Source organism: Mirounga angustirostris, unplaced genomic scaffold, assembly GCF_029215605.1.
Source record: "Mirounga angustirostris isolate CCGP_5_RB_7025 unplaced genomic scaffold, mMirAng1.0.hap1 SCAF_1, whole genome shotgun sequence".
Lineage (NCBI taxonomy): Eukaryota > Metazoa > Chordata > Mammalia > Carnivora > Phocidae > Mirounga > Mirounga angustirostris.
Window position 1 is genome coordinate 160,498,132 of NW_026991709.1, and position 16,909 is coordinate 160,515,040.

The window sequence follows — 16,909 nt, forward strand, 5'->3', positions numbered from 1 at the left end:
ACCGCCTGTCCCTTGGCAGTGTGCTACGCAGACCCCTCAGGCCCTCCCAACGTGCCCAGGGTTGTTGAGCCCATTTTCCAGGTGGGGCACTGAGGCCCAGGCTGGCCGAGGTGGCGGGCTCACAGGCCCTGAGGCTGAAGGCAGCCGCGCGGGACCTGGAACTGAGTTTAGACTGGGCGGGGCACGAGGGGCGCTGGACGGGTGGGGTGCTCGGGGCTCCGCAGCGGACGCGCTGGGCGTCGGTTCGCACAGCTCTGCTTGCAGCGAGCGCCGTCCCCGGCCCGCGGCGAGACCCCGCCCCGGAGGCGGAGGCAGGGGAGGGGGCCCGGGGTGGGCTGGGGCCGCCCCTCCGCGCCTCCGCCCCGCCCCGCGCCGCGCACAGCCGGGGCTCGGGGCTGGCGGCTCGCGGCTCTCGACGCGCGACGGCCCGGCGGACTGACGGACAGGCGGCCGGACGTGCGGAGCGCCCCGCGGTGAGTGCGCGCCGACTCCCTTCCCGCGCGGGGTCCCCATTTCCCCTCCCGCGCCGCGCCCCCCCCCGGGCCGCCGTCGCCGAGCTCGGCTTGGGGGCCCTCGGACGCCCCGACGGTTCGGCGGCCCCGCGGATGCGCGCCCGGAGCCGCGGGGTGCCCACACCCCCGCCCCGCCGCGGGCTCGCCTCCCCCCCGGCCCAGGTCCCATTGGAAGGATGCGGGCACTGAGGCCGGCGACGGGGAGCGGGGGACCTCGGGGTCCGCAGACAGGTTCCCCCAACCCTCCAGGTCGAGCGCCCCCCACCCCCAGTGCTGCCGCCCCCTCCCTCCGCTGCATCCAGCCGGTCACCGCCCCGCCCAGCCTTGCTCCACTCCTTCTCTACGCCCCCCTCCCCCTCTCGCGCTGCCCCTCAGCTCCCTCCGTCGGGCACCACCCCCACCGTCAAGCTCACATCCTCAGTTCCCCCCTCCCGTCACACTGCCACACACACACTCGCACCAGTAGCCGAAAGAAGTTCCTGCACCGTCTGCCTGGGCGCACCCGCCATCCCGTCCCCCCATTCCCCCATCCCCCCAGTTGCAAAGTCTCATGCTCAGGGCACCCCCCCATCTCTCACACACATGCTTGGGCTTCCCACACTCGTCTCCCACACACGTCCCTTTTGCACACACGTGCCTCACCTACAGGCGTGTCCCAGACAGGCACGCCTCTCTCAAACACTTGTGTCTGTGTTGCACGCGTGTGCCTCTGACACGCATGCATGTCTGCCACACGTATGTCTATCACACATGCATCTCTGTCTCACATGTGTCACACACGTGTCTCTCGCATAGCTGGAGTAACAGTGCGCCACACACTGAGTCTTGCATGCAGAGTCACATACACCAACCTCATAGTCCCGTGCACCCCTGACACTCCACCTCCATGGGCATAGCCCTCCCTGCTATCCTGAGCTTGCTGGGAGCCAGAGGAGGGCTGGGGGGAAAGCTCTGGGCCGAGGCTCTCTTACCCTTAGGACTGGGAGGCTCTGGGAGCACAGGGAGGGGCCTTCAGGGCTGGGCCTGACTCCGCCAACATCCCCACTCCTCACTCCTGCATCCCCTCCCCTTCCCCCACTCTACTGTCCCAAGCAGCGGTGTCCTTTCTCTGCCAGATGACCAGCAGTGTTACAAGGTGAGTGCACTTGGACTGGTCCAAAGCTGGTGTGAGCCAGCAGGTGTCACTATGACAGGCCAGAAAAAGAAAAAAAAAAAAAAAAGATTTGGGTGCTGGTCATCCCGCAGAGCCCCTTGAATAAGGGGACTGGTTTAGGCCCCTCCCAGAGCAAGCCCCTAAGAGCTCGCCTGGCTAGTGTTTGTAGCTGAATGGCTGGGGCTCTGAGCCTCACCTTCCTCCCATGCAAATGAGGGTGAAAATCCCCACCAGGAGGAGGGAGGGACATGTAACAGTTGCTCCCTCAACTTCCGCCCTCCCCGCCTGTATCCAGAGCTGTGAGGGGGGGGAAGTGGGCAGGGGATGGGTGAAATCAAAGAATCTGACTCTGGCTGTGCAAACCTACCAGCCTGGGCTTTGACTGGCTCTCTGTGTTTTGCTTGGCTCTTACCATGTTGTTGTTATTTTTAAATATTTAATTAGCTGCCGGCATTTGCAAATCGGCAAGTTTCACATAAAAGTCCAGATTTCCATCTTTTACCTGCAAAATCACAAAGTCTGGCAGCTCAGGGTCCACATTCCCCCTGTGGTGCCCACTGGCTAGTGCTGCCTGCCTGCTGCCCCTGGGGGATGGGACAGGAGCACCATTTGGCCATAGTCCCCACCAGGGACTCAGCTCCTGCCTGGCCTGCATAAGCCTCTGTGTTCGCTGTGTCTGCTGTTTTTGCTGCATTGCCCAACCCGAAGGGGCCTGGGCTAGTCCCCTCACCCATGACTGGGAAAGACTTGAGTGAGCCTCGTACCTCTTCGGAGCACTTGAGGGGCATGCCAGGGGCCTGGACCACAAGGCATCTTTGTGATGATGGAAGGTGCTTTCTGCTGGGCTGTGGGGGACAGTGGCCTGGGAGCTCCATGGGAGGAAGGCAGTGATCTCAGAGCTAGGCCTTGACCATCACATTTCTTCCCAGATCCCGTCAATGATTCTGCAAGATCACATTCTCACCTTATTTGACAGATGGGGAGACTGAGGCTCAGAAAGAATTTTCTAGCAAGCAAATGGTAGAGCTGAAATTTCAACCCAGATTTTTCTGACCCTAAAGCCAAGCTCCTTGCCCCCCCGCCCAATGAATCCACGAGAGAAGGAACTTGGTCTCATCAGCCCTGGGCAAATTCCCTGAGCCAGGTCCACGCCTGACATACAGTGGGTACTTAATAAATGCTTGTGGAATGACCAGGGAAGTGAAGCTGCATTCTCTGCAGGGGTCAGGGTAGAGCTAAATTCAGGACCTAAAGTGAAGAAGATTTTGTGCAGCCTAAATGACCACCCAGGTTTATTTGACAGAGAGACACAGCGAGAGAGGGAACACAAGCAGGGGGAGTGGGAGAGGGAGAAGCAGGCTTCCCGCTGAGCAGGGAGCCCGATGCGGGGCTCGATCCCAGGACCCTGGGATCATGATGTGAGCCGAAGGGAGATGCTTAACGACTGAGCCACCCAGGTGCCCCTAGGATTTTATTTATTTTTAAGTAATCTCTACACTCAACATGGGGGCTCGAACTCAAAACCCTGAGATCAGGAGTTGCACGCTCCACCAGCTGAGCCAGCCATTAAAAGGTACCCCTAGGTTCCTTTTCATCAACCTGAAAGCTCAGCACAGTTTCCTTCTCTGGTCTTGACAGTCATATTCACTGTGACCCCGTGACCACCAGGGTAAAGACTGCTGAGTCTCGAGTCTATCTGGCCTCAGGAGCATCACAGTGTGCCTTGTTGGATATCAGGCTTCATGTTGGCCTTGAATTTGGGGGCTCTGGGTGTGAGGATTTTCCCCATAAGCCCCTGGTCAGCCTTGGTGGCAAAGATGCCTTACAAGGAGGGACTCTGGTGGAGAACAGTCTCCCAGCTCCCATTCCCTTTGGGTGGCCTCTCCATGGGTGGCACGGGGTGGGGCAGTTGCTGCATTATTTTAAGTCCCAGCTTCTGTGACTCTTTGCTCTCTCTCTTGAGCACACTTATGTAGCTAATGTAAGTGAAGTACCCCCCGGGATGTGCAGCCTCCTGGAAGTTTGTTGACTGACTGAATGAGGGCCCAGCCCTTCCAGAGTGATGGGGGATGGTGGGCAGCCCTGACCTCTTCCTTGTGCTTCCTGGGGGTTTTCTTTCCTGCTGGGGAGGAAGGTGCTGGGCTGTGCAAGGTGGTGCAGAGGGCCTGTCCATCCCTTCTCTGGGCCTTAGTCTTCCCTTCTGTAAAGTGGATACTGTGTTCTTGAGCTTTCCAGGGCTCATGGTCCTGAAGTGGGGAGGAGAGGATGGAATCCTGGGGGCTGCTGTCTGGGAGGCAGTGGGTATAGCCCCATTCCCCCGCTTCCTGAGCTCTGAGGGGTCTCCCCCAGCTGAAGGCCTTGGCCTGGGGTGCAGTTCCAGCTCGCAACAGGATTCTGAGCGCTGTGCTCCCACAGTCCCATGAGCTCTGTGAGGGCTGGCAGGAATAATTCTGTCAGGCGGGAGCTGCTGCAGGAGCTTGGCTCTCCTGGGCTGAGTGTGGGAATCACATCCTAGGTGAGGCACCGTCCAGGAAAGGACTCAGGGTGGGCAATGCAGACACTGTCTTTGCTCCCATGCAGTCTATATTCTGGTTAGAGGGAAGAGGTGGGGTGATTCAGGTGACAAAGATATGAATTGCGTTTATTTCAGATGCTGTAAAGGAGTTTAAGTCAGCAAGACAACCAAATCCATGGTGGCAGAGAGGGTCCTTTGAGGAGGGGATTTCTGAGCTGAGACCAGAGTGGGGAGGGAGAATGCCAAGCAGGGGGCACAGCTAGTGCAAAGGGCCTGAGGTGGGACCCTGCTTGGTGTGTGTGAGGAATGGAAGAGGAGGAAGCTGGAGTGAGTCAGGGAGGGGAGAGAGGGTCCCGAGGAAGTGAAGGAGGGGCAGCGCAGAGAGTTTGAAAGCTACTGAAAAGTTTTGATGGAAGGAGCAAGGAGATCGGATTTCTGTTTTAAGACACCCTCTCGAGTAAGATCAGGAGGCTTGTGCCAGGCCCCATGCTGGGGTGCTGTTCTCACCCTTGAGAAGCTACGGGCAGAGGGCAGAGACAGGACTGTGGGCAGACGTTTGAGACCCAGGGTGACAGATGTTGGCATGGCCTCATCGTGGAATATTGTGTAGCTATAAAAAGAGGACGTTCTCTGTGGAAAGGTCTTTCAAGCTCTATGAAGAGAAGAAAACAAGGTGCCGAATGGCTTGTAAACCGTGCCTCCTTTTGTGTCCAATAAGAAATCCAACTTCCCGTTGGCTTGTGTGAGCATAAACAAGGCCTGGGAGGAAACAGGGGGAACAAGTTTCAGTGCTTACCTGTGGTCACCTGGGGGTGGGCTGGGGTGGGCAGGTGGGGGACAAGGGTGCAAGGATGAGGTGACATGTCCCACTCTGTGCCTTTTTTATATTTGCTGCTTTTTGAACCATGTGACTGCATTGCCTGTTCAAAACATTAAATTAAAAAGCAGTTGGGCAGTTGGTGGGTGACTGTTCGTTTGTGAGTTTTAAGTGGAAGTGTTTAAGGATGGTTTTTAAATTCCCTGCTTCACTGACCTTGTTGTTGAACAGACTGACTTCTTCCTGGCATGGTACACTAAAGTTTCCACTGTGATTAAATTAGATGGTAACAAAGTCACTTTTTGCAAAGTTTGGCAAATGGACAAAAGAAAAAACCCACCCTTTCTCTCTCTCCCCATTTCTCTCCCCCTTTTCCTGTGGGTGTATTTCCTTCTGGTGATTTGACTACTGGCTCTTTCTGGCGTGGGCACCACAGCACTTACAATTCTGTCCTGAGACTGTTTCCCCAGTCAGCCCTCCCAGCTGGTTGGGAGACTAGCTGCAGGTCCGGAGCCGGGGCCAGTCGGGAGCAGGAAATCCCTGCTTTGGCATCTGATAAGGTTCTGATTCCCAGCTCTGCCACTCGCAGGCTGTGCTCCCATCAGGCCAGTGACTTACCCCTCTGAGCCTCAGTTTCTTTATCTGTAAAATGGGTGTTCTATCTCTGTTAGGGTTAACTGAAGGAGGAAATGAGATCACTCGTTCCTTCATTCAACAGCTATTTATTGAGCATCTGCTGGGTCCTGGACACTGTTCTGAGTGCTGGGCATAAGACAGTGACCAAGACAACATCCTCTGCCCCCACAGAGCCTGCTTTCTGGCGGGAGACACAGACAGGAGACCTGTGGGTGCTCACTGTGATGTCCTATGCTGGCTGTGTGTGCAGTGAAGAGAAGGTGAAGCTGGTCCACGACTGGGAGTTGGGTGGGGATGTTTTAGGGTGAGCACCTAAGTGGAGGTGTCAGTGGAACAGACACCTGGGTGGAGTAGGGCTGTTCAGGCAGGGGTCACGGCAGGTGCAAAGGACCTGGAGCAGCTAGAAATCAGGACCCCCATGAACAAGGAGGGCCATTGGAGGGGGAGGGCCACATCTGGGGGCCACAGGAGGGCTTTCATTTTTATTCTGGGTGCCATACAGATTCAGTTCAGGGAGGGGCCAGCTCTGATTGAGATTTTCTTTTCTTTTTTTTTTTTTTTTTAAAGATTTTATTTATTTATTTGAGAGAGAGAATGAGAGACAGAGAGCATGAGAGGGAGGAGGGTCAGAGGGAGAAGCAGACTCCCCGCCGAGCAGGGAGCCCGATGCGGGACTTGATCCAGGGACTCCAGGATCATGACCTGAGCCGAAGGCAGTCGCTTAACCAGCTGAGCCACCCAGGCGCCCATGATTGAGATTTGCAAGTCCCCCCACACCTGAGCTGCTGGGGGAGAGCCGCTGGGGCCTGGAACTGGGCATTATGAGGCAGAGGGGAGTAGTGGAGTTGTGAACTTCCTCTGGGAGGGTTAGGAACCATGGCTGAGCATTGCTGGGAACAGCCAGGGAGAGGCTTGTGGAGTCAGGGTTCCCGGACAGTGGCTCCCTGGACGTCCATGCCAGGGATGTGTACCCAAGGATTTGGGGTGTTCACAGTAGCCTCTGGTGTGGGATGGCCTGTTGTCTCTCCCATGCCAACTTGAGGGCCCCAGGGATGCACATAGGCAGTTCTGACCTGCTTCGGTCAGGCTGTCCTGAAGGAGAGCAGAGGTCATGACAGCCAGGGAAGAATCTAGCCGAGTCTGGAGGTGGTCAGGGAGGGCTTCCTGGAGGAGGTGATACAGGCACTGTGATATGAAGGTAAAAAGGTGAGGGAGACACAAGAACAGGAGAAAACCCAGTTTCTCTTGGAGAGGTGGTTTGGAGGAGAGGTGGGAAGTAAGCGTATGCTGGTGGACTGAACCCTGACAATGGAGCACCTCAAATCCTGGTCCGTGAACCGGAGATGGGCAGTCGTGGGGCATTTCTTAAAAGAGGATGGACATGGCCAGAGGGTTAGAGGGTCCCTCTGGCAGTCCCGGCATGAGGGTGGGGCTGGAGGGGGCGAGATGATAGGTGGGAGGCTTGTGAGAGTGACAGGGCAGGGACACTGAGGCTCCGAGAGGGGCTTGCCTGCCTGGGGTCACACGACAAGCTCGGAGGAAGAACCAGAGCGGTAGCCAGGTCTGTCCGCTCCCAGGTCCTGCTCCGGATGGGCTGCCCCTTGATTACGGGCCCCACTGGCACGCACGCACGCACTAATTCCCCTCCGCTGCTCTGGTCCCTTCCCGGGGCCCCTCTCAGGTCAAGCCCTGCGTCATTTTGCACCATTGTCCTCACGTTTATTGGAACTTGGAAGCATTGCAAAAATGCCTCTGTCTTCTCATATATGGAGATCGTTACAAAGAATGTGCTGGTTTGGGGAAAGGTTATTTCCTTCCTCGAGGGTGGGGAAGCTAGCTTTTCTGGTGGGGGGGATGCTGCATTGTAGGCCAGAGTGACCCCGCCCGAATCACAGTATTGGTGAGGAAGTGGTGCCGCCTGCTTGCCCCGGGCTGGGAGACTTGGCCTGGCCAAGAGCGCGGGGGGCAGCGAGCATCCATGTTCCAGGGGAGTGGGGTGGCCACCTCTGGCCACTGGAGGCCTTTTTGGCTGCAGGCAGGCCTTGACCTGCTAGGGCTTCAATCTTTCAATTTCCTCATTGCAACCTGGGGACAGCCCTCCTGGCTCTGCTACTGTTTGATGGCCAGGAATGGCCGGAAATGTGAGAAGAGGGCCTGGCCTGCGGAGTGCTAGTAGGGTGAGGACCCAGCCAGGCCAGGGAAGCCTGGAGGGTGCTGGCATGCCTGCCTGGCCTGAGTCCTGTGAGCCTGGATGATGAGGGCTTTGGGTCCCAGCCTCAGCTTCTCCATTTGTAAAGTGGGCCTGGTGGTAGTGGCCTGCCTGGTAGGGTTGGTGTGCAGACTGCCGGGGAGCCCCAAGCACAGCTTTTGGCAGCTACACAGTGCTTCGCTAACACATGCTAGCTAGGTTCTTTGAGCGTCATGACCCCGCTCTCCTGTCCTCCTTCTCTGTTCTCTCTCTCATCATTGAGATGCCATCGTCTGTGTAGGGGCCAGATCTTGGCCTTGTGGTCAGGACACACCAGTTCTTTTTTTTTTTTTAGATTATTTATTTATTTACTTGAGAGAGAGAGCAGAGAGAGAGAGAGAGAGTGCACAAGCAGGGGGAGCGGCAGGCAGAGGGAGAAGCAGGCTCCCCACTGAGCAGGGAGCCTGATGCAGGACTCGATCCCAGGACCCCAGGATCATGACCCGAGCTGAAGGCAGTCGCCCAACTGAGTCATCCAGGCGCCCCAGGACACACCAGTTCTTGATAAGTCTCCCAGAGTTCTTCTTTCCTCAGCCTGGGTCTCCCATCCTAGCCCTGAATTTCCAGCTGTGTCTTTGGTCACTAAGTGAGCATTAGGTGATCCAGAAAATTCGGTTCTTCTCCATGACTCCTCACAACGAAAGCACAACATTAAAAACATTCTGGTAGAGAACTCTCAGGATCCCGGAGAACACCTCCGCAGCCCCCAGTGAGTCTGCGGCCTGTTGTCTGAGCCAGAGGGAGCCAGGGAAGAGTTATGAGCAGGAGAGTGCAGCCTGCTGGGGAATGAGTGGGACAGGCAGAGTGGGCAGGACCTCTGTGGATCAGGGCCAGCTCAGGTGGTCTTGACACATACCAGCCCCTCAAAGGCGACCTCACTGTGCCCTCCTTGACACCCAACACTCACAGGCATGTGCGTGCACACACAAGTACACACACACACACAGACTCAAGGCCACAGCTCTTCCCTTTGGTTTCCATGTCAGCCCCCTGGTCCTCGGGAGCTGAGAGATTAGCCGTCCTCATGGTGGTTTGGTGCTGGTGGAGCATCTCAGTGTTCTTTATCTAGTCCCCTGGCATGTCCTCAGAGCAGAATAATTCAAATGTTGTCTGACCATAGGCACCTCAGGGTCTCTGGCTGCTGGTCCCTGATTATGGGGCTGATGAAGGCAGGCCCCATAGGGGGCCTTGTCTCCTTTCTTGGGGAAAAAGCCAGTGGGTATCAGCTTCCTCTTCTGATAAAGTAATGATTAGCGTAACACCATCACATTTTCCGCCAGACCTCCCGACCTCCCGGGCCTTTAAGTTATACATAGTATATTTAAAAAAAAACCCTTCCCTGTTTTACTTGTACTTATTTAAAAGGAGACCTTCTGTCACAGCTGTAGACAAAAATCAGACTTGCCCTAAATCAGCAATACCCATGAAAATGAAGATTAACAACGACCAAGTGGGGCTTTGAACCCTTGTGACTTCTGTTACCTGGCTCAGCCTTGAGCAATGTGACTTGCCCTCTCTTTGCTACGAAGGTTGGCAAGTGGCAGAGAGATGTGCAAGGCACACCAGTGTTCCACAGAGAGTTCTTTGTGATCCTGAGTGGTGGAAAGAGACTAGGAGGGGGATAATTACTCCCCACGGGCCTCTGTTGCTTTTGCCTTGTTCCTGAGATCTGAGCTCACCCTGCATGGTCCTCTCTAACTCCACTTGGGCAGACCCCTCTGGCTGGTCATCCCACACTTCCCATCTTCTTAGGAACCCCCTTTCCACATTTTTGGGCCCTCATTGGCATGTTTCCTGTTGGCCAGGGCTGTAACAGGAGGCTGTAGCCCCTCCAGCAGGGATGTCTGCTCTGAAGCCAAGTCCCTGGTTCTCAGGCCGGGTGTTTGGGGCATTCTCTGAGGCGTCCAGTGGCCTGGGGTCCATGCCAGGGGGTCGTGGGCTGGGGGCTTAGGACCAGGGCTCCAGCGCTGAGGAAAGAAGTTGATGGTACCTGGCGAGGTGAGGCTGGGCCCAGTCACCAGATGACATGGGGAATCTAGGCCTGTCTAGATGGGAAAGTGCCTTTTAAGCTATGAAGTACGGTGAGCCGAGATCGCTAATGATTCGTCTCATGGGTAATACCAATCACAGTCATGATAATGGCCGGTCGAGCCCTTAATTAGCCACGTGCCCCAGCATGAGGAAAAGTTTGCCCTAGTGCTCCTACTTCTGTCACCCCTCGTAACTTGTTTTCTTGAACTGAATGGCTGACCTTACACCCTGACGAGTGAGAGAGACTCATGTAATGGAGCACTGGCCACAGAAAGGATATGGTGATGTCAGTTGCCTGAGCCTGAAATGCCCCGCTGTGACCCCAAGGCAGGACATGCCTGGGCCAGGTACGCCCCTTGGAATGGCTGTGGCTTCCTGTGTGTGGGGTGGGAGCAGTGACCCCCCCCTTGGCTCCAGACCTCAGGGGTCTCACGGGGATAGTAGGGCCTCAGCATAGGGCATGGTGGCCCACCCATGATGATTTCCCCTGCTCCGGGCTTCAGATGGGGCCTGTCCGAGGGGTGGGTGGTTTCTCCTTCATGTGGGCTTCGCTTGAGACCACTCAGGAGAAGCAGGGGGCTCCACTGCATCGTCAGGGGAGACTAGGCCCCGCTGGTCCCAGAGAAAGCTACAGCGAGGGTCTCTGATGCCGCCAAGTCTGCCTCACACCTCATCTTTATTTTGTCTCTGCTTTTCTTTGTGAGCGCTGCGATTTTCTCAAAATGACTTAAATGTGCCTGCCCTCAGCTTGGGGGCCTCCTGGCTCACAGCCTCTTCCCCCAGAGATGCTCTGTATGTTCTTTTAGGTCCAGTTCAGAATCCTGGGGAAGAGCTCTGACTGTCCCAGCGTGGGCCAATGGGCTGTGGCCAGGGGCGGAGTTGTGATAGTGACAGGGCTCTGTGGGCTGTCTCCAGCCGGTCCCTGAAAATGGGCCCTGCGTGAAGCAGACTAGTGCTGCAGGAGGTGCCTGCTGCCGGGACCGAGTTTACAAACTCCAGAGACCAACATTCTTGGAGTTGAGTCAGCAACCGACACAACACGGTTGCTGCTCTTACTTTCATCACAAGTGTCAGGATTATTTGGATCATAGGTGAAAGAAGGTGTAACTTGAGCAAAAAAGTCACGGAACAAAAAAGTACAGGGTGAAGTTTCAGGCTTGGCTGTATCCAGGGGCTCTAGAGATGCCCTTGGACTGTGTCTTCATTTTCCGTGTTGTGTTATTCTCAGGCGGTGTTCAGGTGGCCCGGCAGCTCTGGGGCACTCCTTGAACTCAGAAGCTTCAGCGTGGGCCTGTGTGGCAGTCACTGTGGATGGGGGATAGCCATCCTGCAGTCCATGTAGCCTGAGAGAGGGTGGCTCCCCAGAGGAAGATTGGGGTTCTCTTGCCAGGAGAAGGAGGTGGAGATCCCCACAGCATCACTGGGTTGCTCTATATAACCGGCCTGCAGTTTCTTCCCAGTTCCTGCGTCACATGGTGGACCCATCCCAAAAGGAACGTGAGGATGTTCCAGGATGAGTAACAGCGGCTCTTCACGATCTGGCGTAGTCCAGAGTTAGGGAGTTGAGAGAAGGGGTGGGGGCTGTGGGGTCTTGACCTCCAACCCAACCACACTTACCCCAAGTGGCGAAGATGTGGGCAGAGTCTGTTACTCTCTGAGGGTTTGTTCTAACCCTCTTGTTTTTACATCCTTCTTGCCTGCGAACCCTGTGCAGATTCAGGGACTCTGTGTACAGAGTGCAGGGAGGTCAAGAGAGGCAGCTATGAACTCTGAGGAAAGTTTCTCAGAGGAGGGGATATTGAGCTGGGCCTTTAGGGATGAATAGGAGTTTGCTAAGGGGAAGAGGGATGGGCCTGGCAGAAGGAATCAAGGAATGGGCGGAGTTGAGGAGTTGTGAAAGAGTTAGAGTAGCTGGGGACAGTAATTTTTAAAAATGTTGAACATGTATTGAGTGCTCATTGTTTGCCAGACACAGTGCTAGGGTCTCTACATCATCTCCTTGCGTCCCCCCTGGGTATTGCAGGGAGGCTGCTTTGATTGGGCCCATGTGCAAATGGAACATGCCTTCTCAGACTGTCACATGCTGGAGTGGCCCAGCAGCCCGGGGAGTCCAGAGCTTGGTCCTGCTTGCTGTTTGTCTCTGCTCCGGCAGGGGCGGCTTATGGCCTGGGAGGGCCCCCGAGGGTGATGCCACAGCCTAGGCCAGACCCCGCCGCTTGCTGCACACTGGCCGCCCACCTGGCAGCCCCCAGGAGATTCCTAAATTTCAGGGCCTTACAAATGAATAGGGGCACTGGCACTGCAAAGGCCCGAGGGAGTGGCAGAGTTCCGCTGGCTGGCGCCTCCTTCCGGATGCTGCTGTGGCTAAGGGAGCCCAGGCCTGCTGCTGACCGCTCGTCTTCCTCACCTCCACCTCCTGTCTGTCCCTGTCTTGTCTGTTTGTCTGCTTGGCTTTTGGTCTCTGATTCTCTCTGCCGGCTTTTCTGTCTCATCTCTTTCTGCCTGTCCCTTTCCACTCCACCTTTGGCCCTTGTGGAGCCGTGAGGCTAAAAGGTGACACATGAGAAAATGCTCCTGTGCGCCTGTGGGCATGGGGCCCCCAGCTTAGGTGGTGACTCGCCAGGTGACCTCGGGCAAGCTTCTGCCAATCTCGAAAGCCCTTCTGGGATGAGTGTTGGTGACACTTACATTTATATTCATCCGATGTCCTGTGTCAGGCCTTGCTGGGGCCATGCACACTAATTAATTCATGCACCACCCACCCAAAGCATTTTGAATGTCTGCTGTGGCCCAGACCCCAGGTGAAGGCCGAGCAGGAGGGCAGGGTCTCTGCCTCAGAATCACAGTGCAGCTGGGGAGACAAGCAGGCGGACACGTCAGCATAAGATGTCAGCTCTTAAGTGTGGGGAAGGACCGTGCCAGTCCCGGCCCCTGATGCGCATCCTATCTGACTAGGCAGGGGATGGGATCTTGGAAATGTGGGTAATGGCAGAATGAGCCAGGGCACTGACTGTGGTGATGTCCCAGGGCTGTCTACGCAGGCTGGGGAAGTGGTGCAGGACTGGATGGGCTCTGTTGGAGCTCTGAGCAAGGTGGGGCCAGGGACATGGCAGGAAGCAGGGGGCCAGTCATGGGGGCATTGGGGAGAAAGCGTGTTCAGGGCAGAGGGGAAGGAATGCAGGTAGAGAGAGGGGAATGGTCAGGAGGCTTGGAGAGCAGTGACCCACTGGCTGGGCCTGGAGGAGGGGTGGGATCCACCAGGGGAGGATGGCCCAGCATGTGTGTGTGTGCATGCATGCACGTTCACACTTTCTCACACATAATCGTACACACTTAAATTTGCACACCCACCCACTCCACAACCACTCACATACACATGGATATGTTCACTCTCCCTCAAGTGAGTGGGCACACAGTTGCACACGTACACCCCAACTCCCGTTCCCATGAACCCTTTCTCACCCTCATGTCTATGCATCTCTCATAGAAGGGGCTCTTGGTCTTTAGGCTTCCCTTGAAAGCATCTCTTCTATCAAAAGAAGGAAAAAAGCAAGAGAATGCCTGCTTGAGCCTGGAGATTGGGTGAGAGCAGGGTCCAGAACCCTCTCAGGGAACTCCTGGCACCTCCCTGGAGCAGCTCAGTCTCTGCTGGGTTTCTCAGCACAGGTGGAACCCCGGACTCAACTCCAGGGCTGGAGAAGGTGTGATTAGGGCCTCACCAAGGTTTGGGAGGCTCTGGAGGAGGGGTGGACCCCAGAGTTTATCTTCCACTGGCCTGCTGTGAAGCCGAAAATCCTACCTCCCAGGCATTACATTCCCCCAAGGCTAGTTTATTTTCTGGGAGGGGAGATGGGCGAATCCATTTCCATAGGAACCTGGCAGGGAGTCCTCTTTACCTGGAGGAGCTGAATTTTCTCTGAGCTTTTAATCACAGACATCAAATTTTATTGAATGCTTTTTTCCAGCATCTAGTAAGATGACCCCGGCAAATTTTTCTTTTGGTGAATTGCATTGATTTTTTTAGTATTGAACTACCCTTGCATTCCTGAGGTAATGCTGTTTGGGCACAATATATTATTATCCCCATAATAGGTGGCGGGATTCAATTTTCTGGTATTTTATTTAGGACTTGGCAGCTAGATTCATAAGTGAAACTGGCCTATCCTTCTCTCTGCTTATAGTATCCCCGTCTGCTTTTGGTATCAGGATTTTCCTCACCTTACAAAATGAGAGGAGGCTGCCCCTTTTCTTTTTCTAGGCCCTGGAACCATTTTTTTTTTTTTTTTAATAGGATGGAAATCATTGTCAGCTCTGACTGTACCATGTCTTGGGCTAACCTCTGCAGATAATTCTTTATCTCATCCCACAGCACCTTGTGAGGAGAGCATGATGCTTCTCATTTAACAGATGGGGAAAATGAGGCTCAGAGAGCCAGTCTCTGGTCTGTGGTCAAATAGTGGGTGTCAGCTTAGCTGGGCTTTGAATGTAGGCCAGTGTGACTCTAGGGCCATGCTTCCAAGCTATTCAACATGGCCAAGAATTATCTGAGATGCTGGCCTATAGGAGAGCCTTCAACCTTATTCTGGGGTTTTCCAGGGGGTCTAGGAAGAGCCCTGATTGAGCATCAAGAGAACTTTCCTAGCTCTACCTGCCCATCTGCTACCCACCTACCTGTGTACCCACCTGCCATGCATGTATCCATTTATCCACTGATCCATTGCCTGTCTGGTCATTGAGCTGTCTGTCAGCCATTCATTCCTATACTGATATACCCACCCATTAACCCACCTTCCCATTCATCCATCCTCCACCTCTTCATCCATCTGTTCACTGGTCTGCCCATCCATCAGACATTTATCCACATGCTGGTTACTCATTTATCCACTGACCCACTTTCCCATCCATCTATCCTCTCTCTGCCATCTATTCACCCACCCATTTATCTATGATTTGTTCACCATCTGTCTATTACCCCATCCATATCTTCATCAATTATCCATCTATATACAAGTTCACTTACTCATTCACTAATCCACCTTCTCATCCATCCATCTTCCACCTGCTACCTGCTCATCAACCACCAAATCCATCCATCCATCCATCCATCCATCCATCCATCCATCCATCCACTTGTCCATCCACCTACCCTTGGAGCTTAGCCTTAAAGTAGGAGCTGGGATTTGGGTCTTCAGAGATTCAGAAGGGAGGACACTCTGGTTTGGGAGAGCGATATGAGCAAAGATGAGGGGTTGGGAGTCTTCCAGTTTATCAGGAATTGGGTGAATGGATGGCAGCAGAGGGAACTGGAAGATAGGTGGGGGCTAGGTGGTGATGGACTTTGAATGTCACTCTTAGGAGTTTTCACTATGTACCTGAGCTAGGGGTCTTCAATCAGGGTAGGTGAGTGAGCTCCAGCGAGTCTGTGAGACCCCTAAAATGATACACAACAGTTTTTGGTGTATGCCCATATCTCTGTTAAGACTCTCAATTGCAAGTGATAGAAAACCTGGTCCAGGTTAGCTTAACACACTGTGGGTTCATGTCATTGCAAAATTCAGTTTTTCAATTCGGCGTGGCTGGATCCAAGGGCTCAGCAGCTATCGCTGTGTTTCTGTTTTTTCCACCTCATGGGCTTTTCTTGTTTTTGAGTTGGCTCCAGCCTCAGACGGTCTCCACCTGAGAACAAGATGGCTTCAGGGATCCTTGACATGAAATCACTTCATGTCTAATACAGTGGGAAAGAGAGAGGCCATTTGCCCCAAATCTCACCTGAACTGGGTTTCTTGAGCTCACGTTAGCCTGGTGTCCAAGTCTGAATTTGGCAGTTATGACAGGAATAGGGAACACTGATGGTGGGGGAATGGTGGGGTGGTGTGGACCCCAGAATGAAGCCCCCAGGCTGCTCCTGGAAGGCGAGTAAATATGTAATGGGATGGTCAGAAACCACCCCATGTCCACTACCAGGCTTTGCTCGAATTTTCGCTTTTCTGGTAGAGGGGGGTGTAGTACCCATAACTTTTTCTGGATTCTCAATGATAGGGAACCATTCAGGATTTTGAGCAGGGGTGAGAGGAGATCAGCCAAAAAGCCTCCTGCAGGTGGGACCAGGGCAGGCTGGATGGAAGATGCCTGGCTTTCTCACAGAGAGAGGGAGAGGTCAAGGGTGTGACGCCCCCCATCTGCCCATCCGCCCATCTGTCTGGGGCCGGGTGGAGGGCGCTGGACACCAGGTGGGGAGAGCAGTGAGCTCAGCGTGGCTGTGGGCAGGCCCATTTCTCATTGCTCCTCCCTGGGAGCATTTCCTCTTTCCAGAGTTGTGACTTGTAGGGAAGGAAAATAGCAGCTCCCTCCTGGTGCCAAAAGCAACATTTTCTTTTTCTCAAAGGTTGATTATAAGTTATGCACATTCATCTTTGTAATTTTTCACCTGCTTATGCTGGTAATGAGATTAGTGATTATATACACAGGGTCAGCTCTCACCCAGGCTTTAGGGAGCTTTTTATTCATTTCATTTTTTCTTTTTTTCTTTTTAGGGAGGAGAGGGCAGGGAGGGGAAAATACCCTGGCTGTTCTACTTGAAGGATGATTTTTCACAGTGTTTTCATGAGCTCACCCCTTTGGCGGTCCCCAGGGGCCAGTGAGCCTGTGAGTCTCCCAGCCCCTCTCTCTGTCCCACCTGGGGCCCCCGATGCTTGTCAGCACTTTGTACCCAGAGTTGGCTCAGAGACCCAGTGTCCCCCAGCACTCTGGACCCAGCCCCTCCCCTCTCCTCGGGGGTCTCAGGCCACCCACCTGTGCCTTCTGGTTTTCCCAGTGCAGGGACAAAGACCCCACCTCCCCAACACGCCCCTGGCCCTTTTTATTCATTTACCCTTTACCGTTCTTCTCATGGCCAGCCTTGTCTTCTTGCCAACCATATCAGCGATTGTAAAGACTTTCGCCTACAAGGAAATGAAGGGAAATAAGACTTTAAAGACGGAAGCCAAATGTGATCACT

At 54.6% G+C, this 16,909-nt stretch overlaps 1 protein-coding gene across 3 annotated transcripts in view; it reads left to right on the top strand.

Annotated features, from left to right (window-relative positions):
- The first annotated feature begins 295 nt into the window (after positions 1-295).
- Positions 296-16,909, top strand: part of FBLN2 (fibulin 2) — an 85,012-nt gene continuing 68,398 nt past the window's right edge. For 2 of the 3 annotated variants that reach the window (XM_045904258.3, XM_045904259.3), the window contains exon 1: positions 301-473. The gene's annotated coding sequence lies outside the window, so the exon portion shown is untranslated. Of the gene's footprint in view, positions 474-16,909 lie in introns of all 3 variants that reach the window. The other variant, XM_064591518.1, reaches the window with a different exon arrangement.